Below are 12,483 nucleotides of genomic sequence, written 5' to 3'. Positions count from 1 at the left end.
AGATAAAGCTGTCAAATTTCACTAAGCAACCAGCAGCCAGCTATCTCTTAAACTCTCCACTACTCACTAAGGCAATGCTCCAGAACCATTTTATACTGCCCTTGGATGACAACTTGATAAAAACATGCTGCCTGCCTGCCCCTTTTGCCCATGCAATGAGCACAAAATCGCACAGGCAACATAAAATCTTGGTCATTAGGCTTTTTAATGGCCTTAATTGGCCCCTTAATTGTCGGCAGGCATGCCTCTGGCTCCCGAGGGTGCCTGCCGACATCGATATTGCATACCTGTACGATGATGTCGGGACGAATGCCCAACGTTACTTTGTGCAATTTTACGTGCATTCGGGTCAGGAACGCGCCCAACCTCGGAACGTAAAATTCAGGCCATGCTTTATAACCTAACCCTTTGACCAAATTTTTAGTCATCTGTCCTAAACTCTCGTTATGTGGCTTGGTGTCAAATTTTGTTTTCCATATAAATGCAAGTTGTTGCTGTTACTTCTGGAGTTGGGGGAGAATCGGGTCTTCCACCAAGGCAGGAGAGATCCGCAGGAAATGGAAGAAGAGGAACCTCTGCTGTGTGTGTTTCATAATGGCGAATAGCACAATTGGTGAGTGGATGAATGTGTCCTCTTAATCTAGCATTGGATTTACTTAAATATTCTTTGCAATTTTAATGAGACTGTTGGTGGTTCACTGAAAATCAGCTGGTACATATTTACCCCAACGAGGCTTTGTGCCGTCATCTGAATCTCATAAAATCATGATTATTTAGAGTAGAAAGTAATTACAATGTGTTAGCAATGAGGTTCTAAACTCTCATCAACCCATTTTCTGTTAATCAGTAAAATAAGAAGTTCAATAAAACTTCAATTTGAAATGATAGATAAAAATTTTGTAATAGTGATCAGAACTCAATTTTACAGGAAGTTGGCTTGGATTTGAATGCAGAACTGTATTTCAGGTGATAGATAATATGTGAGTAATTCTCAAAAGTGTGGCTTTAGAATGAAGCTAACAACCTTTGAGTGGTAATAAGCAAACACCATGCTAGAATGGAATTTTTTATCATTGAGGAAGCAGCTGATCAAAGTGGCAAGTAAAGGTCGTCATTGAATATCAAAAGACTTTGCTTTTCTATTGTCAACACAAGTTATAAATATCAATACTTCTTCCCAGACTGAGCTTAAAATGAAACTATTTTGCCACAGGTAATGTGTAGATTTGTTCACAACTTTTTCCCTCCCAAATGTCTCCTTTCTTTGTCAGTAGTCACTCAATGATGCGAGGGCAGTGGGCAAGCTCAGTTTGGGAGAAAATATCTACATTTCCTTCTTCCCCTTCTCTCCTTTTTCTCCTTTCACCTTTTCTTTTCCACCTTTCCTAACTGGGAATTCTCATTCATGGCACCAGGAGCAAATTTCTGGCTGACTTGTTTTTTCCAATTCCTCATTCTCGAGGAACAGAAGCCAGTTGTAGAACTTGCACCAACTTCTCTGCTGATTTTGGACCTCCTGTTAAATACTGCTTTCACCAAATGTACTTTTTTCAAAATCCCGAAGTCCCCATTGTTCAAAGCTAAACTCTTTTGTTATTGTTGAATTCAGAAAGATCAATGAAGCTTTGCTAAAACATGTTATGCTTGGATCAGGATTCCTATGAAGTTCTCACATAGAATTAATGGTTTATAATGTTTTTGCTTCAATCCATTGGGACATACCAACTGGAACTGAGTCTAATAAAGCTATTCTCAGCCCAGAAATATCAGGTGTTATCTTTGTTTTGCCTTTTCAGATGTAAATAGTTTGTTATATGCAAAATAGGTGTTAGATGCAAAATTGCATTGCTTATAAAGGGATTTATTAATAAGCATGATGAAACTATAACAGAGAACATCTTAGATCAAGTATAAATTAAATATTACATTGGAATAAATAATCCTGCATAATAAGTGAATGACAAGTATTTGAGATATTGACAATTATGCATCATGTGTAACACTATCTGGTCAAGTTCCTCTATTCCAGATTTGGACACACCCACAGAACTGAAACTATTCTGGACAAAGTCATGATTAGCATCCTATATGACACTGACTGTAGTTTGCTGCTCCCTCACCCAGTCTCCTCCTTCTCTCCTGTCTCTCTCTCTCTCTTTCTCTCTCGCTGTCAAACTTAACTACTCCATTCTCCCCCATTATCTTTCCACCTCTGTGCTACCTCACTTTCATGGTTCCACTTTCCCCACTGCTAACACAGGCGTTGTATCTGCTTAATTGTTTCTCATCTCATACCCACACTGCCTCCTCCAGCATGTTCACATTCTTGGCCCTCTCCTTTCCTTCATCTCCATGCTATTCCTCAGCATCATCATACACAGCAAAGGGAAAGTTTCTACATAGATTCCTTGAAAAACTACATTTGGTGAAGGCAGTAAGTAACTGGAAGGTCTTCTTCCCGGCCACCATCACAGACGTGGTAACGAGTGCTGTACTATCTATCTGGTGTCATGTTTTGGACATTTTTTTAGGGAACATGGTGGCATAGTGATGTAGTGGTACTCGTAATCCAAAGGCCCATGCTTTGCCGACATGGGTTGAAATCATGGGTTGAAGCAGCTGATGGAATTTAAATTCAATTAATAAAAAAGTCTGGAATTGAAAGCTAGTCTCAGTAATGGTAATCATGAAACTCCCATCGATTGTTCTAAAAACCCATCTGGTTCACTAATGCCCTTTAGGAAGGAAATTTGACCATCTGTACCTGGTCTGGTCTACAAGTGACTCCAGATCCACAGCAATGTAGTTGGCTCTTAACTGACCTCTGGAATGGCCCAGCAAGCCACTCAGTTCAAGGGCAATTAGGAATGGGCAACAAATGCTGACCTTGCCAGCGGCACCTGCACCCCATGAACAAAAAATAAATAAAATTTAAAAATTCTACAGCTTAGCCTTGACAAAACTGAAGATTGTAACATTCATTTGTTCATCAAAAGCTTTCAGAATTTTTTAAGCTGTTCAGATCTTACCACTGTCTTCAGATTTGATTATATAAAACTCCCCGACTGCCCACTCAGGGTGACCTTGGTGAAACTGACATTTATATCCAAAGAAAGACTTGAATTTATATAGCGCCTTTTGCCACCCTACGTTACAAAAGGCACTTTACAGCTAATGAAGTACTTTTGAAATGTAGTTACTGTTGTAATGTCGGCACCAAGACAGTCAATTTTCACACAGCAAGGCTCCAGAAACAGCAATGGGATAATGCTTCAATGATGCTTGTTGAGGGATAATATTGGCTACAACACCGGGATGAATTCCTCTGCCCTTTTTCAATATATTATTGTCATCATGATTTACTCCTGCAGCACTGAAATGAAAGACTATTGACAGTCTAATAGTTTTAGATGAAAGAATCTCAACAACTGTAAAGACTGGATTTTGCAGCAGCATTTACAGAGCGCCTGCTTATAAATTGATTGTTATAGGACAGGGCTGTGCAAAGTAAACAACAATGCTGGCCCAGAAAAATCCAAACATCTGGATTGAAATAGTTGGCTTTGAAACAAGCCCCAGAATGACAACCATTCATTACTTTGGTTCCAAAAAATATTATTTAAATGTGAGGAAGTAACTGTTTACAAAAAAGAATAACACCTCAGAAATGTGTCAGATCCCATACATCAGAAAACGCAGTCAACCATATTGAATTCTAACAGAATGCAACCACAAACATACAATATATTTTCTGTTTCATGATATTTTGAGTTTGCGCTGTAATTCTCCCTTGTTGCTCAGGCTACTTGAATAGTTGAAGCACAACCCAAGAGAGAGTTTTACTTCGTCTAGTTTTCTTTTAAAAGTAATGGCCCAAGTTTCCTCAGGGTCTGGCAGAGTGCCAGCATGAACGGGGAGGGGAAGGATGTGGACGAGTGATGCGGCAGAACCTTGATAATTCAAGGTGTCTGCCCTGAAGCTCATAATCAAGGGAATTTTGTCTGGCAATAGGGATCGGCAGTGGTTCTTTCCACCCCCTGAGAGGATGACAATTGTAAAAGAGCTGGTACTTGCCTCTTTGGTTGAAGTTTCTAATGCTGCCACTTCCTTTGTCTAAATGTACTGGACAGCAATGATATACACATGTTCATTATAGTGGAGCGACAAACCTGGCCTGGAACATTCAAGGAGAGAAACTGCTGCAACAGTGAATTCAGGTCTCTTGTAAAAGGGCATATTTTGACAAACCAGTGAAGCTACCACCAGCTGCGTCTACTATGAATGCTCTATTGCCCCCATTACATGACTGCCCCGTTCTCACCTAACAGGTGTGCTGGATATGTTGATAGCAATGCAAATGCATAGGGATATTTCAACTGCTTGACCCCAGATTAGTGGTCATATGCAGATGCAATGCCCATTCTGATATAGTTATGGTGGCAGAATGGAAATTACATATCTTCTGTTCCTGTTTATGTCCTTGCAGTACTTGTTTCATTATACGCTCATCACTGTGATTCCTGATCAAGTTGGGAAGCCATAGAGGGAGATAGCTGACTTCTTCCCTTGCTTTTATATCCATGCAGCTGTATAACTTCAAGATCACTGCAGGGGGTAGAATTTCCATAAGGTTAAGGAACAACTTATTTCTCCAACGCCCATCACCACCAAGTGTTCACCTTGCAATTTTGTAACAAAAGATTATTGGCATTACAAATTTAAAGGAGATTTGCAATGTTTTTATAGAAAATTTGCTTTGCAGAGCACATATGTTCAAAACATTTTTGTTGTACAGAACCAGGCTGGTTTGGCATCTATAACCCATTGGGTTAATGAAGCAAAATGAGCCAAACATCTGAATCTGAGCAGTTAAGGAAAATAGTCTGACAACAGCCTGTCACAACTGCTGATTTAGAGAAGTACTGTAGCTCCCCCAATTGCTTAGTGAGTAAAAATGATGTTGGTAAAATCAGAAAGGTCCTAGGTTTGATCAGATCACACTATTGTGCACTTCTTTAATATTCGTGTGTGTAACTATTCTACTAATTTCATGTTATTGTGATTATTGTTGCTCACTGTCAGCCCAGATCTATAGTTGATTAATTTAAAAGGGTCTGTAAGCTTTATAATACAATAAATGGTTTGGTTGCTTGTAATGAAACATCACAACATTATTGAATAGGAAATGGCTGGGAATCTCCATTCTATCTGGTGTTGTTGTTACTTGCTTGCTGCACAGTTCCTGTTCCGATTAACGTTTTGAGTTTAGGTCTTTCCCCCAGAGGATAGCTATATTAGTTAGGTCATCTGGGAAAGAGAGGGAGTGAAATTATCCAGGGAGAGTTATTTTCCCACATCACTCAAGTCCACATTTTGGCAGCCAATCAAGAACCACCAATGACATAATTTGCAGAGCTAGCCGTGGGCTGGACCTTCCGGCCCTCTCATCAAGAACAGCAGTGACGAAGCAGCAGGTCAAACTCAGGAGGAAAAACAAATGGGGAATTCATTACAAATTACTAACAAAAGAAATTGCTTGCAGAAAGCTGTTCATTTTCAAGCTTTAGCTGTCTAACAGTGCAAGATAAATCATCCTGAAACACAATTCTATAGTGTAAAACAAGTCTTTGAAAGTATCTTTAGAGACAGATTTAAATATATACGCTTGGCTTGGTAGACTAAATAAAAGCTAGAAAATTAAAACAATAGAATTTGTGCTTGTCCTTCTGTGTACTTGTAAGCTAGAAGTCTAGTTTTATTTTTATCCATTCTTGGGCTGTGAGCATTGCTGGTAAGACCAACATTTATTGCCCCTCCATAATTTTGCTTGAGAAGGTGGTGGTGAGCCACTTTCTTGAACTGCTGCATTACATCTGGTGTAGGTACACTCAGTGTTTTTTTAAATTATTCACTCAAGGGGTGTGAGCTTCACTGGCTTGGACAGCATTTATTGTCCATCCCTGATTGCCCCTGAGAAGGTGATGGTGAGCTGCCTTCTTGAACTGCTGCAGTCCATGTGATGTAGGTGCACCCACAATGCTGTTAGGGAGGGAGTTCCAGAATTTTGACCCAGCGACAGTGAAGGAACGGCAATATATTTCCAAGTCAGGATGGTGAATAACTTGGAGAGGAACTTCCAGGTGGTGGTGTTCCCATCTATCTGCTGCCCTTGTCTGTCCTTCTAGGTGGTAGTGGTCATGGGTTTGGAAGGTGTTGTCTAAGGAGCCTTGGTGAATGCTGCAGTGCATCTTGTAGATGGTAGACACAAATGCTACTGTGCATCAGTGGTGGAGGGAGTGAATGTTTGTGGAAGGGGTGCCAATCAAGCCTGCTGCTTTGTCCTGGATGGTGCCAAGCTTCTTGAGTGTTGTGAGAGCTGCACTCATCCAGGCAAGTGGAGAGTATTCCATCACACTCTTGACTTGTGTCTTGTAAATGGTGGACAGGCTTTGGGAGAGGTCAGGAGGTGAGTTACTCATCACAGAATTCCTAGTCTCTGACCTGCTCTTGTAGCCACAGTGTTTATATGGCTAGCCTAGTTCAGTTTCTGGTCAATGGTAACCCCCAGGTTGTTGATAATGGGGGATTCAGTGATGGTAATGCCATTGGAAGTCAAGGGGCGATGGTTAGATTCTCTCTTGTTGGAGATGGTCATTGCCTGGCACTTGTGTGGCAAGAATTTTACTTGCCACTTATCAACCCAAGCCTGGATATTTTCCAAGCCTTGCTGCATTTAGACATGGACTGCTTCAGTATCTGAGGAGTTGTGAATGGTGCTGAACATTGTGCAATTATCAGCGAACATCCCCACTTCTGATCTTATGATGGAAGGTAGGTCATTGATGAAGCAATTGAATAAGGTTGGGTCAAGGACACTACCCTGAGGAACTCCTGCAGTGATGTCCTGGAGTTGAGATGACTGACCTCCAACAACCACAACCATCTTCCTTTGTGCCAGGAATGACTCCAACCAGCGGAGAGTTTTCTCCCTGTTTCCCATTACAGCCTTGATGCCAAGGGCAGTCATACTCACCTCACTTCGGGAGTTCAACTCTTTTGTCTATTTTTGAACCTGGGCTGTAATGAGATTGGGAGCTGAATGGTCCTAGTGGAACCAAGCTGGGCATCAGTGAGCAGGTTATTGCTGAGCAACTGACACTTGATAGCGCTGTTGTTGACCCCTTCCATTACTTTACTGATGATCAAGAGTAGACTGATGGGCCATGTTGGATTTGTCTTGCGTTTTGTGTACGGGACCTACATGAGCAATTTTCCACATAGTTGGGTAAATGCCAGTGTTGTAGATGTACTGCAACAGTGCTGTTAGGAAGGGATTTCCAGAGTTTTGAGGTAGTGACACTGAAGGAACAGCAATATATTTCCAAGTGCCTTGAGTCATTTTATGACCTTAACGGTGCTATATATCTGCAAGCTGCTGTTGTAATAATGGTAAGGCATTTACTCAGGCATCCAAACATATAAAAGTGATTTGGGATGTCTGCTAATTGGAACAACAACACCATAAGTCCTTAAAAGGCTGACAGTTGTATATGAATATAATGCACTGGTCAAAGGAATGTAGCACCAGTTTTTAATATGCATTGATAAATATTATGGCCTGAATTTTTACTTAGATGGAAAGGCTCTCCAACTGCACAAAATGCTGGTAGAGACCCAAGTCTGGATGTCCAGCCCCTGAAGGCAATCTCCGCCATTTTTGCAAGGAGGGTGGGAAATGGGTGCACATTCTAAATAGCACATTCTTGATTCCCACAGGTAGCTGTCCATATAAATCAGCAGCTGGCTCCATAGCATGTGTGGTTTTGGTCAGGTAGATGCTTGAAACCTGAAGTGTGCAGATTACATCTGGTAGAAGCATGTCTGAACCTTGTGGCTTTGTTTGGACACTCAGGGTACTCTTTTGGGAGGCAAGGTATATCTTTGAATATGATCCCGTGACACCTTTAGGAGAGGTAAGGTACCCTTTGGAACAGGTAAGGTGCCCTTTGGGATTGTTAAAAGTAGCCATGATTGTGCATAAAAGTGCATTAGCTCATTGGAACTGTCAAGCTGTCAATGAACTGTCAAGCATGTCAAAGAACTGTCAAAACTGTCATAGCTCATTGGAACTATCAAAGTTATCAAGGGGTTTAAATCTGCTGGGCTTTAATTTTTTTGAAGAATTGTAATGTATTGAATGAATTTTATATATGTGTTTTTTTTAAATAGTGATGTCATCTCTAGACATAAAACTTAATTTCATGTCAGCATGGCTCCTTGGCTCCATGAGGCTTGCCCATGGTGGATACTAGGTGACATTGCATGGGGTGGGTAAGAGCAAAGTATGGTGGGTGGGGGGGGTCATGGGTTGGCATGAGTTGGTACTAAGTTGGCATAAGGAGTATGAGGGGCCACGGGGGTTGGGTGGGGTAGAGGGACATTGGTCATATGAGGGGCCAGTGTGGGTATAGGGGCATTGGAATGCATTAGGAGTATCAGGGCTCATAGTCGGTGAGTAGAGGGGCTTAGAATGGCTTGGAGTATGCGGGGCCATGGAGTGGGGGGGTCATAGGGTGGTATAGGGGTATGAGGGCCATGTGGGTTTGAGTGGGGGGCATGAGGTGGCACACTTTAACATGGATGAGGCCTGGACAATGGGTGGGGGATGAGGGGGTATGCGGGGTGAGGGCTGAAGGGCTGTTTTCTGTTTTGCTCATTTTTAAAATATCTTCAACAAAGTGCTGGTGCATAGAGGCAGGCCTTCCAGCCCAACCCAGCAGCCAATGCAGCCCACCCCACCCAGAATGAAAATATGACCTTTGGGCCTCTTTTACCCGGGTTAGGTTCAAGCTGGGAAATGTCCTGACTCTGCGCGTCCAACCCAGAAGCGAAAATCCGGGCCTCTGTTTATTTGTTTGCCACCTGGAATAAACTAATCGTGGGGATGGGGGATGAAACATTCAGCAACAGCAACTTGCATTTATATAGCACCTTAAAGTAAAAAGTGCTCCAAGACACCTCAAAAGTATAATCAGACAAAAAAAAAACCCAACACTGATTTTGATGATTGTAGGATGATTGATGATTAAACATTTGGTCAAGAAGTGGGTTTTGAGGGAGACGAAAAGGCGGAGATATATATGGCAGAACCTTACTGTGGCATTGAACGTTTCAACTGCTGGTTGGGGGGGTTGGCGAGATACCCAAGTTGCCTCTTTTTGGGAAGGTGTACTGAACAACATGCCAATCACACAGTGGTAAAGCCAGCCGTGGACCTTCCTCTTGAATCAAGATCCCGGGAGCGGGGTTCCCGCCTAGTAAAAGCTGCCAGCCAATCAAAGGCTGGCAGTTCTTGTGCTCAGCAGCGCCACTGGGGAAGCCATGGCTGTTGCTGGTAGGTCACTTCCTGGAGTCCCAGACTTGTGGAGGACCCAGGCTACAGGTAAGTAATGTTGTTGGGGGGGGGGGGGGGGGGGGGGGGGGGGGGGGGTGGGGGGCGGGGGGGGAGAGTGCAAGAGTGAGGAGAGGTAACTTCGTGGGGTGGGGGGTCGCAGGGAGAGAGGCATGGGGTTCAGAAACAAGGGCAAGGGAGTGGTGGCTCTCAGCAGCGCCCCCTCCCCCAACCCCTCCATCTTCCCGATGTCCAATCCCTTGATCAGGCACTGATTGCCTTTGATCGAGGGACACCCCTACCCTCCTAAGGTGACAAGTGGCCTGCATAGGTTCACCTGTCATGCACACTACATGGCAACAGGCCCCTTTGCAGCTGGGTTAATCCCAGGCCCTTTGCAGCAGCATTAATCAACCACTTAAGGGCTTCAATTAGTGGTGGGGCGGGAAGGTCGACCATGGGCCTTCCTGCCCAGAGCCTAATTCTGGTGGAGGCGGAAAGGTGGTCGGGTTCTGGTACACCACCAGCCTGCCTAACTAAATGCCCTTCTTACCTCCAAGCTCACCCCAAGGGAGGGTAAGAAGGTTCTGTCCATAGAAGGGGAATTCTAGGGCTTAGGGCCTATACAGCTGAAGGCACAGCTGTCAACGGTGAGGCAACCATGATGTAATTTGAACAAAGAATGAGAATTTTATAATCAAGGCGTTTGGGTACAGGGAGCTGATGTACATCAGTGAGCACTGAGGTGAGTGAGGCTTGGTGCTGGATAAGATAAGGGCAGCAGACTTTTGGATGAATTGAAGTTTATGCAGGGTTGAAGGTGGGCTGCTGGTTTGGAGAACATTGAAACAGTGGTGTCTGGAGGTGACACAGACATGATTGAATGTTTCAGTAACAGATGGGCTGAGACAGAAATGGAGGCAGGTGATGTTGCAGAAGTGAAAGCTGCAGAGGCGATTTTTGTGATCATGAGGATACCAGGCTGGAATCTCAACTCAAGAGTCAAATATGAGTTTTCAAACAGTACAATTCAGCCTGAGACAGTGGACTGGAAGGGGATGGAATCAATGGCAAGAATATGAAGTTTGTGGCAGCGATCAAGGTGATATCTTTAGTTCGACCAATATGTAACCAAGTGAAATTGTGGGTCATCCAGCTATTAGATAAGCATTCTGAAGTTTTGTAGATTAAATAGGAATACACAGTAAATTCATCCTATGTAGTTTCATATGGATCCAGACAGTGCAGCTTTCCACCTGGAAACAGCTGGCATCTCAATACATGCAAGAATAATTGATTGATCTTCCTGCAGATTAATATGAGACAATCTCCTGCAGGTATTTACATAGTGAAGAGGGGTCAGATTTCAGTAATGAAGGGATGTGACCTGCCCCCAATGCCCTACCCCACCACCCTCCATGAATGATGATTCAGTAATGCCTAACAACTAAACAAGTCCAGAAAATGTGTAGATGTCTACCAGCTCCTGCCTACACCCACTCCAAAAGCACAGGGTTACTGGATATCAGTGGTAAAGGGAAATAGGTGTAAAAGGGCAATGTCTACCTGGTCCCCATGTGGCTGATTAGGGTGCAATTAATGCTCCAGCAATAAAGCATTAGCTGGTATAGCATTGACTTAATTTTTAATCAAGTTACTATCTGACAGCTGGAACTTTCTCCCCATTCATTGCAATATTGAACAGGGGAGGTTACACATGCACGCGTAAACACAGGCATGGAGTGCTGATTTCTGACTTCAAGTGCTGATGTAAACTGGATTAATTAACTTTATCAATCATCAGTAATGAAAAGGTTAGAAACAAAGTTTAAACTTAAATAAAATGTATAGCATCAGAGAATACATAAGTAACATTTAAACAATGAATGAACTCCTTGCTGTATTTCATCCTGATTTGCTTGATTTCATCGTAATGAAAACTAAAAATTGTGATTCTTATGGATGACTTCCCTATCCCTATGCAACACCAAAAGATGCTACATTTCTCCAAATTATACCAGTCTTTCCAACTTTAGACTTCACACTCATCTGCTATATTCCATCATGTACATAATTTAAAAAGATGCAGCAAAAAAACACCACATGGTTTAATAGATAAATGTTTTCAGATTTTGGCAGTATTCACCTGTATAAATATATGATCAGTTATAACAGTGGGAGGTGCAGATTGGCGACTAGGGCCAGAATTTTACATCATGTGGGTGGGCACGCGCCTGACCCGAATGGACATGAAATAGCGCAAGCTAACATTGGACAAGTGTCTCGATGTCATCCCGCAAGTGAGCAATCTTAAGGCCATTAAAAAGGCAATTGATCCTGATCTTACAGTGCTCATGTGATTTCATGCTCGTCGCCTTGGAAAACAGACCCACTTTTAATGATACCTCATCCATGGGTGGGATGAAAAGGGTCAACAGCATTGCCATTGTCAGTAGGGAGGAGTTTAGGAAATATTTTGCTGCTGGTTGCTTACTTGAACTTGACAGCTTCATCTCTGTTCTGAACTTCAGTCTTAGCATTTCTAGTTCTGAAGAAGAGTCATCTGGACTCGAAACGTTAACTCTTTCTCTCCACAGATGCTGTCAGACCTGCTGAGTTTTTCCCGCAATTTGTTTTTGTTAGCATTTCTAGGCGTTTTTTCAGGACTCATTGGTGTCTCCAGAACAATCCCTGGAGGATTTTGACCATGTGGATCCTTCCAGGCACTAGACAGCCTTCTTTGTACTGGGGATTGTGCTCTTTGCTGATGGTACCTGCTCTGAGGAGGAAGAGAGGGGCAGGATGGGGAGGAGGCCAGGTGTCCCTATGCTGTTTGCAGGAGAGCGACCTTTGGGAGAAGAGGTTCAGGCACAAGACCAGCAGGTAGTCCAAGGCAGAAAGGGCCACAGAAGAAGCCACTATCCTGCTGCCAGAGTTTACAGGCAGCAATGCAACTACCTCAATATGTCCAAGGTGCAATGCCAAAGGAGGGTCCGCCTCTCCAGTGAGACTGTGACCTCCATCTGTCAGATGATTGGGCCTGAGATCATCTCCAATTGTGTGGGTGGACACCCCATGCCAGTGGGGTCTGA

Source organism: Carcharodon carcharias, chromosome 9 (genome assembly GCF_017639515.1).
Source record: "Carcharodon carcharias isolate sCarCar2 chromosome 9, sCarCar2.pri, whole genome shotgun sequence".
NCBI lineage: Eukaryota > Metazoa > Chordata > Chondrichthyes > Lamniformes > Lamnidae > Carcharodon > Carcharodon carcharias.
Note: the sequence above shows the minus strand (reverse complement) of the source record.